This window comes from Cebus imitator, unplaced genomic scaffold, assembly GCF_001604975.1.
Source record: "Cebus imitator isolate Cc_AM_T3 unplaced genomic scaffold, Cebus_imitator-1.0 Scaffold18, whole genome shotgun sequence".
NCBI lineage: Eukaryota > Metazoa > Chordata > Mammalia > Primates > Cebidae > Cebus > Cebus imitator.
In genome coordinates, this window is record NW_016107333.1 from 17,655,431 (window position 1) to 17,672,488 (window position 17,058).

Consider the following 17,058-nt stretch of genomic DNA (forward strand, 5'->3'; position numbering starts at 1 on the left):
CACAGATGCCACTAGGAACAGGAAACATCAGGGGTCAGATGGTTCTTCTGTGTAAGTCTCCCAGAACTTTTTTTGTAGCCACAAAAATGGAGAGCTACGTGCATGTCTGTGAAGTATAGAGAGGGTTCTTAAGCTCTAAATGGAGTGGAATGGATTTCTACTTTCCTGACAGAAAAATAAAATCTCAAAATAGAAATTAAGCTGAGTGATAGAAAGACAAAAAATAGTTACCTGCTTTACATAACTGAATTGATGACCTTAGATTCATATTAATCCCTTAAGATTATTTCAAAACTTGGATTTATATTATGGAAATTATATATTCTTCAGATAAATTTTTTGGAATACTGCTGTGCTTTCAATTAAACTCATAGATATTAATTTAGAGTAAATATTAGTGATGTTACAGTAAATATTAGTGGTAAAAATCACCTGCTTTCACCATATACTCTCATTGGGACTAGAAAATTTGAACTATTAACTAGCATAGTTTTCAACTAAGTAGTAGTTTACAGGTAGAAAGCTGATTAAGCCAAATTATAACCAAGGCAACATTCTGAAAGCTTAAATTTATAGTTTAGTAAATTCATCTCTATTTACTAAGTGTATTAGTCAGCTCAGACTGCAATAACAAAATAACATAACCTGGGTGGTTTAAACAATAGAAATGTATTTTCTCACTGTTCTGGAGGCTGGAGGTCTAATATCCAGGTGCCAACAAATTCAGTTTCTGGTGAGGGCTCTATTTCTGGCTTGCAGACAGCTGCCTTCTCCCTGTCTGCTCATTGCCTTTCCTCTGAGTCTATGTGGGGAGAGAGAACAAAACAGCAAGCTGTCTAGTGTCTCTTCTTATAAAGACATTAATCCCATTGAATTAGGGCCCCACCCTTATGACCTCATCTCACCTTCATTACTTACTTATAGTCCTCTGGGGGTTAGGGCTTCAACATATGGATTTTGAGGGAAACACAATTCAGTTCATAGCACTAATGCTTTGGGATAAAGAGTTAACAGAAGAGTCGTGTTATAGGAACAAATAGGAACAAAGAGATGATTTATTGCCAAGTAATACTTTTTTTTTTTTTGACACAGAGTTTCACTCTTGTTGCCTAGGCTGGAGTGCAATGGTACGATCTCAGCTCACTGCAACCCCCCCTGGGCTTCAAGTGATTCTCTTGCCTCAGTCTCCCGAGTAGCTGGGACTACAAGCACACACCACCACGCCCAGCTAATTTTTGTATTTTTAATAGAGACGGTGTTTCACCATGTTGGCCAGAATGGTCTCGATCTCTTGACCTCATGATCTGCCTGCCTCAGCCTCCCAAAGTGCTGGGATTACAGGTGTGAGCCACTGTGCCCAGACAAAATTATTAATTAGATCTGGACACAAGCGCTTTGTCAGTTAAATACTTTGCCCCTATTTTCTCCCAAGCTAGAGCTTGCCTTTTCATTTTCTTAGTGATTTAAACAAGCAAAATATTTTAATTTTTCTGAAGTCCATTTATTAATTATTTCATTTATGGCTCATGCTTTTTGTATCTTATCCCAAGTTCACAAAAGTTTTTATCCTATGCCTTTTTCTAGAATATACATTTTTTTACCCTTACATTTAGGACAATGATCTGTTTTGAATTAATTTTGGTGTATAATGTGAAGAAAGATTCAAAGTTTATTTCTTTTCCATGTGGCTATCCAGTTATTTCAACCCTATTTCTGGAAAAGACTATATTCTTTTCCCATTTAATTTCTCTGGCCCCTTTACCGAAAATCAATTGACCACATAAGTGTGAATTTATTTCTGGATTCTCAATTCTGTTTCATTGATCTATATGTCTATCTTTATGAATCCTTTCACTTTTAATTCTTTGGAACAGGGAAATATTTAGTGAAGAATATTTGTGTTCAATGCTTTCCACTGAAACTTACAATTTATCACAATTTAAATATGATAATTGGCAAACAAGGACAATTAATGGTTCTTTAAAATGTATTCTTACTAAACAGTTTAAAACAAAATGGTAATTAAATCATTTTGCATATTTTGCTGAATCTATAAAAACTAGAAAAGAAAATCCTGTTGTTTAAGGGAATAAATCACTGCTAGTAACTGCCGCATTGATTATATTCATCAAGAAGAGTAATTTTCAAATTTAAGAGGTACATAAACATTATTGTGAGACAATGAAAGCATAGCAAGAACACACCTAGTTCCTTTAAACTGGTTCAGGTCTTTCAGCCACCAGTGAATTACATTCTTGGGTATAAAACATAATACTATGATGTAACTATATGCATGGTTTGAATGTCTTCTCCAAAACTCATATGGAATCCCCAACTGATTGAGAAGTGGGTCCTATAACAGGTGATTGGATCATGAGGGCTCTACCCAAATAAATGGATTATTCCATTCATGGATTAATGAATTAATGGGTTATCATGGGAGAGAAACTGGTGGCTTTATACAAACAAGAAGAGAGACCTTAGCTAGCACACTCAGCCCCTCGCCATGTGATTGCCTGCACCATCTCAGGACTCTGCAGAGTCCCCACCAGCAAGAAGGGACTTCTTGGATGCATCACCAGATGCATCCCCTTGACCTTGAACTTAGCCTCCATAACCATAAAAAATATATTCCTTTTCTCTACAAATTACCCAGTTTCATGTATTCTGTTATAAGCAACAGAAAACGAACTAATACACCATAGAACTATCATCAGTAATTTTGAGAAATGGAGAACACAAAGTTGCCAGAAGACTGAAAACGCACAGATGTTTCCATTTTCAAAACATAAAAAATGAGTTCCAGAAACTAAATGCTAATAAGCATGATATTGAAAGCTGGCAAAATTATAGAACAGATGAAGCATATAGTTTATCAACATCTTTTCAAGTCATCAGTAGAAGATAAAATTGTTTCTTCATCAAACTAAATTACTTAAATTACATACCTGAAAATGGCTAACATAGATGCTGAATTATTGTAAGTATCCAGTAAATATCTTTTTTAAAAAAACAAATCAACTTCAAATCTGTCTCTGGCAAATTCTATAACAAAGAAGGGAAATGAAGTCAAAAACAGAGAAAACTACACAAAATTATTTTTTAAATATCGTGCATAATTCTACATTTAAAAATAGACAATCTTTGCCCAGATATGGTGGCTCATGCCTGTAATCCCTGCACTTTGGGAGGCTGAGGCAGGCAGATCACTTGAGCCCAAGAGTTCCAGACCAGCCTGGCCAACATGGTGAAATCCCATCTCTACTGAAAATACAAAAAACAAAAAAAATCAGCCAAGCATGGTGGCATGTGACTGTAGCCAGCTACTAAGGAGGCAGAGATAGAGAACTGCTTGAACCCAGGAGATTGCACCACTGCACTTCAGCCTGGGTGACAGAGTGAGACCCTGTCTCAAAAAAAAAAAAAAGGAAAAAAAATCTTGGCTGAGCACAGTGGCTCACACCTGAAATCCCAGCACTTTGGGAGGCCAAGGTGAGCAGATCACTTGAGGTCAGAAGTTTGAAACCAGCCTGACCCACATGGTGAAACCTCCATGTCTACTAAAAATACAAAAATCATCTGGCCATGGTGGTGGGCACCTGTAATCCCAACTACTTGGGAGGCTGAGGCAGGAGAATCACTTGAACCCAGAAGGTGGAGGTTGCAGTGAGCCAAGATCATGCCATTGCACTCCAGCCTGGACAGAGCAAGACACTGTCTCAAAATATATTTTAAAAAAGAAAAGAAAATCTAGATGATATGGACTCATCTCAAGTTGTCAAAATTGAGATGAAAATTGGTTCATCTCAAAGTCGAGATGAAAATTGAGAAGCTCCTTCTCTGTATGTGGCAGAGCTGGTGACACGAAGTACAAACTACAAAATACCCAACTGGAGGTTAAATATGAGAGTTTAGAGTCCAGGGAAGTCAGGGCTGGAAATTTGGTAACAGTCAAAACATTTGTGGCATTTAAATCCATGACATCAGAAAGATCACCATGAAAGCGAATATGGACAGAGAAGATAAGTTCTAGGATTGAGTCCTGGAACAGCCAGGAATTCATTCATTAAAAGAGAATGAGGAAGCCGCATTTTGGGTGGCCAAGATGGGCAAATCACCTGAGGTCAGGAGTTTTAGACCAGCCTGGCCAACATGGCGAAATACCATCTCTACTAAAAATATAAACATTAGCCGGGCGTGGTGCCAGTGTCTGTAGTCCCTCTGGGGAGGCTGAGGCAACAGAATCGCTTGAACCCTGGAGGTAGAGAGATTGCAGTAAGCCAAGATGGTGCCACAACACTCCAGCCTGGGCAACAGAGTGAGACTCTGTCTGAAAAAAAAATAAGAGAGCGAGAATGAGGAAGTACAGCCAGTGAGGTGAGAAGAAAGAGACGTGGGATAAAGTAGATCTTGAAAGCTAAATGAAGCAAATATTTCAAAAGGAGGAAATGACTGACTACATCAAATGCTGCTGAGTAGTCAGGTAAGATGAGGACTGAGAACTGAAGCAAAGTGGGGACTGGACAAGAGCATATTTTGTCCCTAATTGGAGTTAGACAAAAGCCTAAATGGAGTTAGTTCAAGATATAATGAGAAGTGATAAAGAGAGACAAACAGTACTTTGAAGGGTTCTTGTACAGAAAGGACTAGAAAAATGTTGCAGAAGCTGAAGGGGAATATAAGTTAAAGGAAATTTTGGGTTTTTTTTTGGAGGGGGGAGATGATACATTTTACAACACGTTTGTATGCTGGAAAAAATAATTCCACAGAAAGGGAAAAATTGATGACGTAGAAGAGAGGAAACAATTTCAGGAGAAATATCCTTAAATGATTTAGAGGCATCACAAATGGAATTATCTGGTGTGAGATGCAGCCTACACAACTCACCTATGCAAGGCAATGTATATAGGCCCCAATATTGTTAGACCAATAGATTTAGGAGGTGTTGCAGGTTAGGTTTCCCAGAAAGCACATACTAAGACAGAGTGAGGAGCCTAAAATACCTATTGGGGAATGACTCCTGTAAACGGAAAACACGAGAGTCAGCTGGAGCCATCAGACAACAATGGAGACTTCTATGAAGCTGTCCTAACAGTCTCTGCCAGCTCAGCTCCAAAGTCAAGACTGCCCATTAGAGGAGTTCCACCTTGGGTGGAAATGAACACATCTTTGCACATTGCCTTGCTCAGTTGTTGGCTGAAGGTCACCAGAGAAGCCTATGGCATCAGTTTAAAAGCAGAAGGGAACCCTGAAGGGATTAACTGCTGGAAACTAGCAGCTAAGCACACTCTTTGCAAATGGACAACTAACCTTTTATTGAAGGAAGAGCTGAGTGGGCACATCTTCATGTCTGACACAGAATAGGAAAATGTAGAAATTCTCTTTTGTTTACTTTTATCTTCACAGTTGCATTAGGCCATTGTTGCATTGCTATAAAGAAATACTCGAGATTGGGTAATTTATAAAGAAAAGAGGTTTAATTGGTTCCTGGTTCCACAGGCTGTACAGGAACCACAGCAGTATCTGCTTCTAAGGAGGTTTCAGGAAGCTTATAATCAAGACAGAAGGTGAACAGGGTGCAGGCATGTCATATGGTGAAAGCAGGAGCAAGGGGTGGGATGGTGTGCTACATACTTTTAAACAATCAGATCTCACAAAAACTCATGCACTATTATGAGAACAGCACCAAGTGGATGGTGCTAAACCATTCATGAGAAAACCATCCCCATACTCCAATCATCTCCTACCAGGCCCCGCCTCCCACTTTGGGGATTACATTTCAGCATGACATTTGGACAGGGACACACATCCAAACTGTATCAACAGTGAAGTAATAAGTAAAGTCATCAGCTTGAATGAGATGAGGGAAGAAAGAGTATTGAAGGTTTCCAGCAGGAGGAGAAAACATGAAGCAGTTGACTCAAAGACTGCAAGAATGAATATAGAGGGATTACTAGGCAGCCCTGATAATTTATTTAATAGTGTTTAAATTTAAAGCAATATAAGAAGAAGTAAAATTGGCAGCAGAAGAAAGAATTATAGAAATACTTGGGGCCGGGCGCGGTGGCTCAAGCCTGTAATCCCAGCACTTTGGGAGGCCAAGGTGGGTGGATCACGAGGTCAAGAGATCGAGACCATCCTGGTCAACATGGTGAAACCCTGTCTCTACTAAAAATACAAAAAATTAGCTGGGCATGGTGATGCATGCCTGTAATCCCAGCTACTCAGGAGGCTGAGGCAGGAGAATTGCCTGAACCCGGGAGGCGGAGGTTGCGGTGAGCCGAGATCGCGCCATTGCACTCCAGCCTGGGAAACAAAAGCAAAACTCCGTCTCAAAAAAAAAAAAAAAAAAAAGAAATAATTGAAGAAAACTTTTGGTTTTTAAAATATTGCTAGCAATCAGTCAACAAAAACAGACTACATGTAAGGAAACAAGAACCATGCTCGTCTCGTATTTCACTAAAGAAGCAACAAAGCGTATTTTAAAACTATAAAACATAAAATATATAAAAGGTGTGCATTGGAAGATTCTTAGCCCTAAGAAATAGAAAACTATAACTAGTATAAACAATAAGGCAGATTTATTATTTCACAGAAGAATTTCTAAGTTGGATCTGAGATTGGTTAATTCAGTGGCTTAGCCCTAGGTTTCTTCCATTTTTCCGCTTTGCCAGGCTCAGGAGATTAGCTTATCCTGAGTTACTCATCCTCTTGTTCATGAATTGGTCCTACAGTTCCAGGCATTACAAACATACATGACAATATTGAGCAGAATAAGAAAAAAGATCTCACTGGCTAGAGTTGTGTCACATGCCCATTCCAAAGCCAATCACTATTAAGGGGAAAGCAATTGATTTAAAGTACATGTCTGGGTAGAGAAGTGTGGACTGTCCAAACAAAATCAGAGTTTTCTTAAAAGGAAAGAAGGAGAAATGGCTGCTGGGTAGGCAATTGACTGTACTTCTATGAGAGGAAGAACATATTGTAACTTGAAAATTTAAAAATCCAGCAAAACTATCATTTTTTTATGAGGGCATATCCTCAGAAATAAACATACTTAGAAACTATACCACCCATATACCTTTCTTGAAAATTTTTCTTAAAAATATTATAGATAACTGAGAGAAGAATAAGACAACTCAAAAAGAAGTTGTGTTATGAAATAACTGATAGTGATCAATGAATCCAATAACACAATGTTAAATCTGATTGTTTTGTTTTGAAGTACACCTGCAAATTACATTAAAAACTAAATAAATTACATTTAAGCTAGGATCTGAAAACTAAAAACTATTTAAACAGGTAAAGAGTTGAGAGAAGAGCACACCAGACAGAAGAAATGGCGTGAGCATTTCCTTAGGGCTAGAGTGGAAATAAGCATAACATAGATTAGGAAGGAGTTAGATCATACTGAGCCTTGTGTGGCAGTTAGGGATTTGGAATTTTAGGCATATTGAACATTACTAGTGTTTTAAGTATAAGAGTAACATATCTCATTCTATTTTGATAAGATCATATTGGTTTCTTTTTTTTTTAATCATGCCATATTATTTTTAATTATGTACAATGATCTAACATTGTCACCCAGGGACCATTTCACCCACTGCTCTGTTTGGCCACTAGTCTTTTGTCTCTCTCTTCAGCAATGGTGAGGCAGATACCCTTTCTTAGGGGAAGAGAAATCCATGGTTTGTTGCCCTTGCCAATAATAAAAATGTTGGAAAGTCAAGTAGCAAAGCTGTTGCCATCGGCATCTTTCACATAAACCATGTCAAAAGATCCAAGGTAACTCTCTCTGTTGATGATCACACCAATTCTTCCCAGATTAGCACCTCCAGTAACCATACACAGGTTACCAGTGTCGAACTTGATGAAATCAGTAATCTTGCCAGTCTCCAAATCAATCTGAATGGTATCATTCACCTTGATGAGGGGATCAGGGTAGCAGATAGTGCAAGCATCATGAGTCATCAAATGAGGGATTCCTTTTGTGCCCACAAAGATTTTTCTCACTTTACACAACTTGTACTTGGCCTTCTCAGGTGTAATATGCTGTACAGCAAAGCAACTCTTAGTGTCATAGATCAGACAGAAATTCTCTCCCATCTTGTCAATGCTGATGACATCCATGAATCCAGCAGGGTAGGTTATATCACTTCGGACCTTGCCATCGATCTTAATGAACCATTGCATGTAAATCTTCTTTGCTTCATCTCCTGTTAGGGCATACTTAAGTCTGTTCCTCAGGAAGATTATAAGGGGGAGACACTCTCTCAACTTGGGACCGTGGATGGACAAGGGGCAAACGTACTGGTCAGTTTATACAGCATCCAATGCTTTGATGCTGCTACTTGCTTTAAATGCTTCTTGGGACCACAAGCCATGGCTGCATTAAGCCAAGAAAGAGTACCACTGTCTTCTGGTGGATGTAGAAATTTGATTTCCCTTTAAAAAGGCAGATGAGAGCAAGGCAAGGGTAGAAGTTAGGATGCTACTGAAGGTGACAAATTATATTATTTATACTAGGAAGGAGTGTGAAAATGAAGAGATATTGATAAATTGTAAATACATGTAGAGAGATGCAATAAGACAAGCTGAAGGATTGCAGCTGTATGAGGATGAGTTGAGGGAAATGGTAGAATCAAGGAGCCAAGCTTTTGGCTGTGTGGATGGTAGTGCCACTTACTAAAAAGGTAAGGAACAAAAAATTAACAGGCTGCAGCTCGAGAAACGAGATGGGAGAAGGGGACCAAGAACTCTAATTTGAACTTTTTAAGTATCAGATGCCTGTGAGACTTCCAAGTAAAGACAGAGTACAGAATAGGTCTGATCTGGAGACATATTTTTGGAAGTTTTGGCATATGTACAATACTTAAGGCCATAGGGAAATGGCTATTAACAAAGGAAAGAAAAAGAAAGTAAATCTCAGCGCTTAAAGGTTAGAGAAAAAGAAAATAAAGGAGACTGAAAGGAAACAGGCAACAAATTAAGAGGAAAACCAACAGAGTTTTACAGTCATGGAAGCCAAGAGCAAGAAAAGAATAAACAGTTGTGTCAAAAACTAAATAGTCTAATAAGGTGATAATATGCACATTTTCATTAGATTTGGCAACAGGGAGGTTGATGATGACAGAAGTCGTTTCAGTTGTATGGTGGTGATTGGCATAATCTCAGTGCATCAGAATGAAATTGAAAATAATGAATAAGAATGTGAGGAAATGAAGACTGCTGGTTTTAGAAAACTTCTGGCACTTTGGGAGGCTGAGGAGGGTGGATCACATAAACAAGCAGAAAACAAATAACAAAATGGCAGGAGTAAGACCTTACTTATCAAGAAAAATATTGAAGGTAAATGGACTAAACTCTCCAATAAAAAGAGAATAACTGAATGAATTTTTAAAAAACAAGATCCAGGCCAGGCATGGTGGTTCACATCTGTAGTCCCAGCACTTTGGGAGGCCAAGGTAGGCAGGTCACTTGACATCTGGAGTTCAAAACTAGCCTGACCCACATGCTGAAACCCCCCTCTATACTAAAAATACAAAAATTAGCCAAGTGTGGTGGTGGGCATCTATAATCCCAGCTACTCAGGAGGCTAAGGCAGGAGAATTGCTTGAACCCAGGAGGTGGAAGTTGCAGTGAGCCAAGATCATGCCACTGCACTTTAGCCTGGGCGTCAGAGTGAGACTCCATCTCAAAACAACAAAAACTAAAACAAAACAAGACCCAATGATCTGTTGCTTACAAGAAACATACTTGACCTATAAAGACACATAAATTTTCAGACACACTGAAAATAAAAGGATAGAAAAAATATTGCATACCAACATGAAACTGAAAAAGAGCAGGAGTAGTATACTTACATCAGATAAAACAGATCTCAAGACAAAAGCTATAATTAGACAAAAAGAGTCACTATATAACGATAAAGGAGTCAATTCAGCTAGAAGATATAATAATAATTATAATATATATGCATCCAACACTGGAGCACCCAGATATATAAAGTAAATATTATTAGAGCTAAAGAGAGACATAGACCTCAATACAATATCCCACTTTCAGCACTGGACAGTGATATGGTTTGGCTCTGTGTCCCCACCCAAATCTCATCTCAAATTATAACCCCCACTGTCAGAGAAGGAACCTGGTGGGAGATGATTTGATAATGGGAGTGGCTCTCTCCCTTGCTGTTCTCATGGCAGTGAGTTCTCATGAGATCTGATGGTTTTAAAGTGTGGCACTTCCCCACTGACTCTCCCTCTCCTGGCTTCCATGTAAAATATGCCTTACTTCCCCTTCACCTTCCACCATGATTGTAAGTTTCCTGAGGCCTCCCCAGATATGCAGAACTGTGAGTTGATAAAATCTCAATTATTTTTAAATTACTCAGTCTCAAGTAGTCCTTTATGGAAGTCTGAAAATGAATCAATATAGGAAATTAGAACTGGGATACTGAGGTACTGCTATAAAGATAACCTGAAAATGTGACTCTAGGTAACGAGCAGAGGTTGGAACAGTATGGAGGGCTCAGAAGAAGACAGGAATATGAGGGAAAGATTGAAACTTCCTAGAGACCTGTTGAATGGTTTTGACCAAAATGCTGACAGTGGTATGGACAATGAAGTCCAAGCTGAGGTGGCCTCAGATGGAGATGAGGAACTTCTTGGGAACTGGAGTAAAAGTGACCCTTGCTATGCTTGAGCAATGAGTCTGGTGGCATTTTGCCCCTGCTCTAGAGACCTATGGAACTTTGAACTTGACAGAAATGATTTAGGATATCTGACAGAAGAAATTTCTAAGCAGCAAAGCATTCAAGATGTTACCTGGCTTTTTACAAAAGTATTTGGCCATATGCATTTGTGAAAAGATGGTCTGAAATTGAAACTTATATTGAAAAGAAAGGCAGAGCATACAACTTTGGCAATTTTGCAGGCTGATCATGTATTAGAAAAGAAAAACTCATTTTCTGGAGAGAAATTCAAGCCAGCTGCATAAGTTATGAGAAACCAAATGTTAATATCCAAGGCAATAGGGAAAATGTCTTCAGGACATTTCAGAGACCTTCATGGCAGCCCCTTCCATCACAGGCCTGGAGGTCTAGGAGGGAAAAGTTGTTTTGTGGGCCAGGCCCAGGGCCTTACTACTCTGTGCAGCTTTAGGACATGGCACCCTGTATCTCAGCTGCTCCAGCTCCAGATGTGGCTTAAGGGACCAACAAACAGCTCAGGCCATTGCTTCAGAGTGCAAACCCCAAGCCTTGGTGGCTTCCATGTGGTGTTGGGCCTGCAGGTGTGCAGAAGGCAAGAGTTGAGCATCGGGGTCCTCTGCCTAGATTTCAGAGGATGTATGGAAATGCCTGGATGTCCAAGCAGAAGTCTGCAGCAAGGGTGGAGCCCTCATGGACAACTTCTACTAAGGCAATGTAGAGGAGAAATGTGAGGCTGGAGCCCTCACAGAGAGTCCCCACTGGGGCACTGCCTAGTGGAACTATAAGAAGAGGGCCACCATCCTCCAGACCCCAGAATAGTAGATCCATCAACAGCTTGTACCATGCACCTGGAAAAATCACAGATACTCAATGCCAGCCCATGAAAGCAGCCACAAGGGATGTACCCTGCAGAGCCACAGGGGTGGAGCTGACCAAGGCCTTGGGAGCATACCCCTGGGCTCTCATTAAATCTTATGTATCACTGTGGCCTTGATGTTAGACATGGAGCCAAAATAGAATATTTTAGACCTTTAAGATTTAATGAGTGCCCAGCCATGTGTTGAGCTTGCATGGGGCCTATGGCCCCTTTGTTTTAGCCAATTTCTCCTATTTGGGATTAGAACATTTGTTTAATGCCAATACCCCCATTGTATTTTGGAAGTAAGTAATTTGTTTGTTAATGTACAGGCTGATAAGCAGAAGGGAGTTGCCTTGTCTTAGATGAGACTAATGACTTGGATTTTTGAGTTAATGCAGGCATGAGTTAAGACTTTGGGCAACTGTTGAGAAGGCATGATTGGTTTTGAAATGTGAAAAGGACAAGAGTTTTGAGAGGGACCAGGGGTGGAATTATATAGTTTGGCTCTGTGTCTGTATTAGTTCAGTTTTACACTGCTATAAAGAAATACCCAAGACTGGGTAATTTATAAAGAAAATAGGTTTAATTGGCTCACATGGCTGGGAAGACCTCAGGAAATTTACAATCATGGCAGAAGGGGAAGGGGAAGCAACGCATGTCTTACATGGTGTCAGGAGAGAATGAATTGTGAGAATGAGGAAGTGCCACACTTTAAAACCATCAGCTCTTGTGAGAACGCCCTCACTTATCACAAGAACAGCATGGGAAAATGTCCCTATGATCCAATCACTTCCCACCAGGTTCCTCCCTGGACACCTGGACATTACAATTCAAGAAGAAATTTGGGTGGGGACACAGAGTCAAACCATATTAGTGTTCCCACCCAAATCTTATCTTGAATTGTAATCCCCACATGTCAAAGGAGAGGCCTGATGGGAGATGATTAGATCATGGTGGGCAGATTTCTCCCTTGCTGTTCTCATGATAGTGAGTTCTCACAAGAGCTGATCATTTTAAAGTTTGGCACTTCCTCCCTCTCTCTCTCTCTCTCTCTCTCTCTCTCTCTCTCTCTCTCTCTTCCCCCCCCCCCCCCCCCCCCCCCCCCCCCCCCCCTCTTTCCCCCCCCCCCCCCCGCTACCATGTAAGGCAATTAAATCTTCTTTAAAAAGTATCCAGTATCAGGTAATTCTTTCTAGCAATGTGAAAATGGATTAATACATACAGATCTAGACAAAAAGTCAACAGAGTCAACAGAGAAATATTGAATTTAATCTGCACTATAGACCAAATATAGACCTAAAAGACATTTACAGAACATTTCATCCAAAGGCTGCAGAATACACATTTTTTTCCTTAGTACATGGATCATTCTCAAGGACAGACCATATGTTAGGTCACAAAAGAAGTCTTAAAACATTCAAAAAAATTAAAACAATATAAAGCATATTCTGTGACAACAACAGAATAAAACTAGAAATCAATAACAAGGAATTTTGGAAACTGTGCAAACACACGGAAATTAAACAATATGCTCCTGAATAACCAGTGGATCAATAAAGAAAGTAAAATGAAAATTAAAAAAATTTATTGACAAATCTGATAATGGAAACACAACATACCAAAACCTATGAGAAACAGTAAAAGCACTGCTAAGAGGGGAGTTTATAGCTATAAGTACCTACATCAAAAAAGAAGAAAAACTTCAAATAAGCAGCATAATGATGCATCTTAACAAACTGAAAAAGCAAGAGCAAACCAAAGCTAAAATTAGTAGAAGAAAAGAAACAATAAAAATCAGAGCAGAAGTAAATAAATTTGAAATGAAAAAAATAATACAAAAGATCAATGAAACAAAAAGTTGGCTTTTAGAAAAGACAAGATTGACAAACCTTTATCCAGACTAAGAAAAAAAGAGAGAACCTAAATACATAAAATCAGAGATGAAAAAGGAGACAATACAACTCACACTGCAGAAATTTAAAGGGGCTACTATAAGCAACTATGTGCCAATAAATTGGAAAATCTAGAAGAAACAGATAAATCCCTAGGCACATACAACCTATCAAAGTTGAACCATGAAGAAATCCAAACCTGAACAGACCAATAGCAAGTAACAAGGTCAAAGCAGTAATAAAAAATCTCCCAGGACTTTGCCCAGGACCTGATGTCTTCACTGCTGCATTCTACCAAACATTTAAAGAACTAATACCAATCCTACTCAAACTATTCTGAAAAATAGAGGAAGAGGGAATACTTCCAAACTCATACTACAAGGCCAATATTACTTTGATACCAAAACCAAACAAAGACACATCAAAAAAGAAAACTAGAGTTCAATATTACTGATTAATACTGATGTAAAAATTCTCAACAAAATATTAGCAAACCAAATTCAACAACACATTAAAAAGGATCACTCATAATGACTAAGTGGGATTTATCCCAGAGATGCAAGGATGATTCACATAAGTCCATTAATGTAATATATCATATCAACAGAATAAAGGACAAAAACCATATGATGACTTCAATTGAAATCTCAGGAGGCTGAGGCAAGAGAATCGCTTGAAATGGAAAGGCAGAGGTTGCAGTGAGCTCAGATTCCATCACTGCACGCCAGTCTGGGTGACAGAGCAAGACTGTCCCAAAAAGAAAAGAAAACAATTTTACTTTAAATATATAATTGAATAACAGTAAAAGGAGATGAGAAAGTTAAAGAATAACAAAAATGCTGAGAAAGCATTTGATAACAGCCAACAATCCTCATAATAAGAATCCTAAAAAAACTGGGTATAGAAGGAATAGCTACTATTTCTTCCTTATTAAAAGAAAAACACAACAATGAAACAAACCAACATTCTTTTGATCCCACTTTCAATCACAGCCCTATCGCTTTCCTTTCCTTCCCAAAATGACATTTACTCATTTGGCATGACAGTTTATGCTTCATTAATTAATGAAATCATGGTTCAATTATTAATGGTGGCCTTTTCAAATGTGTTTTATTTTGGATTGTAAATATGTGGTTAGCTTTACCTTTTAATGTAGAACTCATTCTCTCCCATTTCTCACCTTGTTTTCTCTCTTGAGCCCCACTGCAAACAGGTCTAGCCCCAATACTCCACTGAAACTGTTTTTTTCAAGGTCATCAACCATGTCCACATTGTTAAATCTAATTGTCAATTCTCATTCCTCATCTTTTTGACCTTTGAATATCACTTGACATAACCAATCATTCCTTCCTTCTTTAAACAATTTATTTGCTTGGTTTTAAAGGCACCGCACTCTCCTGATTTTCTTTTTGTCACTCAGGAGAAACCATATATTTGCTCTAGCTGGAAGGAGGAAAGAATAAGTAAAGATGTGTCTCTCCCTTTAAGGAAACTTTCCAGAAGTAGCACATACCTCTTTTGTTTGTCATATGGCCACCCTTAGTGGCAAGAGTCTTGGAATTGCATTATATATACACATATATATTTTAAACATACAAATTGATTTGTATACACACATATATGTATGGTATATATACCACATACATATAACATATTTGTATATACATAAAACACATATATATGTTACATATATATACACACACACACACACACACACACACACACACACACACACTTTTCCCCCAAGCAACCAGGTAATAATGGGAGATTCTGTAATGGAAGAAGGGGAGAAAGAATATTTGAAAACAATAACTATGGCTGGGTGCAGTGGCTCACACCTGTAATCCCAGCACTTCGGGAGGCTGAGGCAGGCGGATCATGAGGTCAGGAGATCCAGACCATCCAGGCCAACATGGTGAAGCCCCGTTTCTATTAAAAAAAGAAAAAACAAGATTTAAAAAAATAATAGAAAACAATTTTACTGGCTGAGCATGGTGGCTCATGCCTATAATCCCAGCACTTTGGGATGCTGAGGTAGGCAGATCACCTGACATCAGGAATTCAAGACCAGCCTGGCTAACGTGGTGAACCCCCATCTCTACTAAAAATATAAAAATCAGCCAGGCATGGTGGTGCTCTTGGTAGGCTGAGGCAAGAAAATCGCTTGAACTGGGGAGGTGGAGGTGGCAATGAGTTGAGATTGCACCACTGCACTCCAGTTTAGGCAACAGAGCAAGACTCCATCTCAAAAAAAAAAGAAAGAAAGAAAACGATTTTATTTTAAAAATATAAGGAATAATTTAATAATAGTAAAATATGAGAAAGTTAAAAAATAACAAAAATGCTTAAGTCTAAGATTATTATACAGGTATCTCTTGGGCTCTTTTTCTTCAGAAAAAAATTAGAAGTATTAAATGTGTATTAAGTGAAGTGTATTGGGTCATATTTTTAGTAAATGTGATATAGTTAGTAGCTACAGCACTGTAAATATAAAGAGCTTATAAACCAAAAATTATGAGACAGGTTCAACCAATTTAGAAGTTTATTTTGCCAAGGTTTAGAACATGCACCCAGGAAACAGATCTGTGTATCTCTCAAAAGATGATTTTGAGGGCTTCAATATTTAAAGGGGAAAAGCAGGCTGGAGAAAAAGGAGGGAGGGTATGGTCACACTACTGAATCCACATGTAGCATGAGAAAAGGAGCAGGCAGGGAAATGGTAAATTATGTATTCATCTCAGGCTCAGTAAATTAGCATTTTACATAAGGTAAGGTGAACATAGAGTAGCCACCTGTGGAGATACTTAACTTTTTTATCTGTAGCTGTCTGCTTAGGAACAGAAGAAAAGGCAGCTTCTTGCATGACTCAGTTTTCAGCTTTTTTTTTTTTTTTTCTTTTGGTATAGTGAATTAAGGTCCTGAGTTTTTATTTTCCTTTCACAAACTCATACAATTGAGAGTCATCATGCCAAGTTCCCAACACCTAAATTGGCAAAGAGAAAAAACAAATAGTACGTAAACTATAGCACACTTAACTAAATATAATCTTCATCCTCCCTGGTAATTATGAGAAGTAAATTAAGAGAGCAAGATATAGAGTTATCTATCAATTTTACAAAAAAAAGTTGTTTGCTTTGCTATTAATGATGATACTCAACACTTGTAAGAGTGCTTCAGAGAATATAAACTCTGTCAACCCTTAGAACAACAATTTTTACCTTAGAAAATTAATGTCCTTGGTATCTACTTTTGAGAATGCAGTTAATCTAGTTTTGGGAATCTATCCTACAAAATTATTCCAACATGTAGACAATCTTTTGGCATAAAGATATTCATTACAGAGTTATTTCCAATAAAGAAACATTGGGAAAATCCCAAATGATGAATAATAGAGCAACTGATAATAAATGTTGGTATATCTATTCAGTGAAATATTATGCCATAATTTATATTTATAAAGAACTCATAATCACAAGGGGAAATGTTCATGATATATTACTAAGGAGAAAAAGTATTTTATGATTACATAAATATAAATGCCAAGCAATTTATATAATTAGCAAATAAAAGAATGATGAGTAACATTAACCAAAGAA

At 38.2% G+C, this 17,058-nt stretch overlaps 1 pseudogene; it reads right to left on the reverse strand.

Annotated features, from left to right (window-relative positions):
• Positions 1-7,090: 7,090 nt before the first annotated feature.
• On the reverse strand, positions 7,091-8,813 carry LOC108294503 (annotated as a pseudogene).
• Positions 8,814-17,058: the final 8,245 nt, after the last annotated feature.